The following is a 5397-nucleotide window of genomic DNA, read 5'->3' as shown; positions in this document are numbered from 1 at the left end:
GGAGGCCACGCGGACTAAGCCATGTATGGGGCCCACAGTGCTCATTTGCCGAGCCCACCCACACAAAACCTGCACCCCCCTCCAGCGCAGGAGCCGCAACCCGGGTGCGTACGCCGCACCAAGTGCTCCACCCGCGACCGTACGTGCCCCGCCGAAATCGCAACTCCGGCGGATGAACGGCGGACTTTTCTCGCAGTCGTAAGTTGCAATCCACCCCTATATCTTGCGCCTCATGAAGAGTTATATCAAGTATGCCAAATTCCCGCTGTCCCTATACATGCAGTAAGTTCGTCGTGGGCGCTGGCCGGCAGGCCGCGAGACGTGACGCCCGGCGGCAAAGAGTGCTCCTCTGAGGATATAGATGTTCCGTTCCGCCGCACAATGGTGACGGTGACCGCTGCCTGCGGTGGCAACGCTGGGCACAGTCGATACTCGCCGTGTGGTGGAAGGTAAACATTATGCGGTACATCAGTACTTTCCTAATAGTTCGGTCGTCTCACGGCACTGCTTAGTAAATGATGCAAGGCCAAATATAGATGATTTATGCGAATGTCCCTATACGTGCTGTAAGACTGGGCACACAACGTGAATCGCACGTCAGCCAGACACTCGAACATGCACCACTCTCGGCCTGCAACGGAGACACACAATACGTAAACATCTGGAATGCGACAATGTCGAGTGCATCCTCTCTGCCACATTGCACCGTCGACACTATGATAACCAGAGCAGTAGGTCCACCTATAAAAGCACAATACCCCACTCCTCCGACAACTACCATTGCTCAGATAAATCAACACCACCAACACACATCCTACACAGAGGGGCACCAAATATCATCCCCCGCCCTCGTGTTATACCACATGAAAAATTGCAGAAGTGAGAGACACACATCCGCCAGCCTCTTGCTACAAGCATCGAACCGACGTGACGTATCTGACGGTGACTCAGGCATCCGTGTACTGCCACCACTATCCACCCCCCCCCCCCCTCTCTCTCTGCCCCCTTCCCACACAATACCAAATTTAACCAACTTTATCGCTTAACCTAACTGTGGCTGTACCAGTTTATCGCTTAACCTAACTGTGGCTGTACCAGTTTATCGCTTAACCTAACTGTGGCTGTACCAGTTTATCGCTTAACCTAACTGTGGCTGTACCAGTTTATCGCTTAACCTAACTGTGGCTGTACCAGTTTATCGCTTAACCTAACTGTGGCTGTACCAGTTTATCGCTTAACCTAACTGTGGCTGTACCAGTTTATCGCTTAACCTAACTGTGGCTGTACCAGTTTATCGCTTAACCTAACTGTGGCTGTACCAGTTTATCGCTTAACCTAACTGTGGCTGTACCAGTTTATCGCTTAACCTAACTGTGGCTGTACCAGTTTATCGCTTAACCTAACTGTGGCTGTACCAGTTTATCGCTTAACCTAACTGTGGCTGTACCAGTTTATCGCTTAACCTAACTGTGGCTGTACCAGTTTATCGCTTAACCTAACTGTGGCTGTACCAGTTTATCGCTTAACCTAACTGTGGCTGTACCAGTTTATCGCTTAACCTAACTGTGGCTGTACCAGTTTATCGCTTAACCTAACTGTGGCTGTACCAGTTTATCGCTTAACCTAACTGTGGCTGTACCAGATTATCGCTTAACCTAACTGTGGCTGTACCAGATTATCGCTTAACCTAACTGTGGCTGTACCAGATTATCGCTTAACCTAACTGTGGCTGTACCAGATTATCGCTTAACCTAACTGTGGCTGTACCAGATTATCGCTTAACCTAACTCAATTTGTCCCTTAACCTAACTCAATTTGTCCCTTAACCTAACTCAATTTGTCCCTTAACCTAACTCAATTTGTCCCTTAACCTAACTCAATTTGTCCCTTAACCTAACTCAATTTGTCCCTTAACCTAACTCAATTTGTCCCTTAACCTAACTCAATTTGTCCCTTAACCTAACTCAATTTGTCCCTTAACCTAACTCAATTTGTCCCTTAACCTAACTCAATTTGTCCCTTAACCTAACTCAATTTGTCCCTTAACCTAACTCAAGTTGTCCCTTAACCTAACTCAAGTTGTCCCTTAACCTAACTCAAGTTGTCCCTTAACCTAACTCAAGTTGTCCCTTAACCTAACTCAAGTTGTCCCTTAACCTAACTCAAGTTGTCCCTTAACCTAACTCAAGTTGTCCCTTAACCTAACTCAAGTTGTCCCTTAACCTAACTCAAGTTGTCCCTTAACCTAACTCAAGTTGTCCCTTAACCTAACTCAAGTTGTCCCTTAACCTAACTCAAGTTGTCCCTTAACCTAACTCAAGTTGTCCCTTAACCTAACTCAAGTTGTCCCTTAACCTAACTCAAGTTGTCCCTTAACCTAACTCAAGTTGTCCCTTAACCTAACTCAAGTTGTCCCTTAACCTAACTCAAGTTGTCCCTTAACCTAACTCAATTTGTCCCTTAACCTAACCCACGTTGTCCCTTAACCTAACTCAAGTTGTCCCTTAACCTAACTCAATTTGTCCCTTAACCTAACTCAATTTGTCCCTTAACCTAACTCAATTTGTCCCTTAACCTAACTCAATTTGTCCCTTAACCTAACTCAAGTTGTCCCTTAACCTAACTCAAGTTGTCCCTTAACCTAACTCAAGTTGTCCCTTAACCTAACTCAAGTTGTCCCTTAACCTAACTCAAGTTGTCCCTTAACCTAACTCAAGTTGTCCCTTAACCTAACTCAAGTTGTCCCTTAACCTAACTCAAGTTGTCCCTTAACCTAACTCAAGTTGTCCCTTAACCTAACTCAAGTTGTCCCTTAACCTAACTCAAGTTGTCCCTTAACCTAACTCAATTTGTCCCTTAACCTAACTCAAGTTGTCCCTTAACCTAACTCAAGTTGTCCCTTAACCTAACTCAATTTGTCCCTTAACCTAACTCAATTTGTCCCTTAACCTAACTCAAGTTGTCCCTTAACCTAACTCAAGTTGTCCCTTAACCTAACTCAAGTTGTCCCTTAACCTAACTCAAGTTGTCCCTTAACCTAACTCAAGTTGTCCCTTAACCTAACTCAAGTTGTCCCTTAACCTAACTCAAGTTGTCCCTTAACCTAACTCAAGTTGTCCCTTAACCTAACTCAAGTTGTCCCTTAACCTAACTCAAGTTGTCCCTTAACCTAACTCAAGTTGTCCCTTAACCTAACTCAAGTTGTCCCTTAACCTAACTCAAGTTGTCCCTTAACCTAACTCAAGTTGTCCCTTAACCTAACTCAAGTTGTCCCTTAACCTAACTCAATTTGTCCCTTAACCTAACTCAATTTGTCCCTTAACCTAACTCAATTTGTCCCTTAACCTAACTCAAGTTGTCCCTTAACCTAACTCAATTTGTCCCTTAACCTAACTCAATTTGTCCCTTAACCTAACTCAATTTGTCCCTTAACCTAACTCAAGTTGTCCCTTAACCTAACTCAAGTTGTCCCTTAACCTAACCCACGTTGTCCCTTAACCTAACCCACGTTGTCCCTTAACCTAACCGACGTTGTCCCTTAACCTAACCGACGTTGTCCCTTAACCTAACCGACGTTGTCCCTTAACCTAACCGACGTTGTCCCTTAACCTAACCGACGTTGTCCCTTAACCTAACCCACGTTGTCCCTTAACCTAACCCACGTTGTCCCTTAACCTAACCCACGTTGTCCCTTAACCTAACCCACGTTGTCCCTTAACCTAACCCACGTTGTCCCTTAACCTAACCCACGTTGTCCCTTAACCTAACCCACGTTGTCCCTTAACCTAACCCACGTTGTCCCTTAACCTAACCCACGTTGTCCCTTAACCTAACCCACGTTGTCCCTTAACCTAACCCACGTTGTCCCTTAACCTAACCCACGTTGTCCCTTAACCTAACCCACGTTGTCCCTTAACCTAACCCACGTTGTCCCTTAACCTAACCCACGTTGTCCCTTAACCTAACCCACGTTGTCCCTTAACCTAACCCACGTTGTCCCTTAACCTAACCCACGTTGTCCCTTAACCTAACCCACGTTGTCCCTTAACCTAACCCACGTTGTCCCTTAACCTAACCCACGTTGTCCCTTTGCCTAACATAGTTCACTGCTCGGAATCTCTGGTGTCGTTGTTATCCTCATGTAGATGTCTTGCGAGTGTTGCTTACTTTCCACATATTCCTGCTATCCACTGTCAATTGTACTGCAATAGGACTATATCGCCGACCCCCCCCCTCCCCCCCCTCTGTCCCCCTCTGTCCCCCTCTTTGTGTCTCTGTCCTCTCAAGCTGGTCGGTCTGGCGTTTGAGTGTTAAATGAGCCTCGCAGCTGTTCAGTTGCATTCAGATGTCGACGCCCTCAGTGTACGTCGTGGTATGGTCTGTGTCCATTGTCCGCTGATGTCGTACGCGTAACCCACACGCTGTACCGATCATCGGTCGTTACGTACAGAGTGAAGTAGTGTGATACGTGTGACCGTACGCTGGCTGTGCCCAACGGTGTCGAATCTCAATTTCCATATGTTGTGCTTGATGCTACTTGTCTCGTCTCCCAATAACAGCTAGGTTGCACTGTGGTACGCCGTAGAGGCGTGTGGGAGGAACGTACGAACGCATTGTATGTCACCCTGGGTCGCTGGGGGTGGTGGTGCGGTGAGTCAGGTCAGGTCAGGTCAGCGTGAGCCGTCTGATGTAGTGACGCGTGTATTCCGACTTTGTCGTATTGCCTCACACAAAGTGCTACCCTGGTGGACCGCGTTCCATATCTGGGACATGCCGCAGATGCCGGTTGACAGTGGATCGCGGAAGGTACATCGCATACGTGCGCGGGCCACCTTCCACGTGTTCTCTTCTGCACATGTCGCAGTGTGTATGTGGTCTGATGTAGCGTGTCGTGACACATGACATCCTGGCATGCAAGAATTGTTGAATTCGCAAATGTAGGTGGACATCTACGTTTACTGCCCAAGATACGCAAATGAACTGGAAATCCGTTGTTGAGCGGTTGTTCACGCTGGAGGTGAATCTGTGATGGCGACGATCGGTACAGCTATTAACCGGTTGTTTCAGCGGTACCCGCCACATCCACACGCGTGACTAGGCCCATGTGGGTATGAAGCGATACGCGGCGGTGGCTTGGTGGGACTGTTCCCGGCCGGTGAAGGGGGGCCGCCCGGCGTGTTGGCCGCGCGCTGCGTGGGCGCACGCGCAACAGGCGGCTGGTGGGGGGCGCCGAGTGGCAGGAGCGCCAGCCGACGGGCCCGGCAGGCGGCGCAGCTACGCTGCGGCGCACCCTGCACGCGGCGCCTGGCGGCCAAAGTTGGTTCAGCCGAGCCCGGTGCGAAGCGCGGTGGACATCTGCAGTGTGCTGGTCTGATTGAGGACTGTGTGCGTTGAGGA

Source organism: Schistocerca gregaria, unplaced genomic scaffold, assembly GCF_023897955.1.
Source record: "Schistocerca gregaria isolate iqSchGreg1 unplaced genomic scaffold, iqSchGreg1.2 ptg000551l, whole genome shotgun sequence".
In the NCBI taxonomy this organism is placed as follows: Eukaryota; Metazoa; Arthropoda; class Insecta; order Orthoptera; family Acrididae; genus Schistocerca; species Schistocerca gregaria.
Note: the sequence above shows the minus strand (reverse complement) of the source record.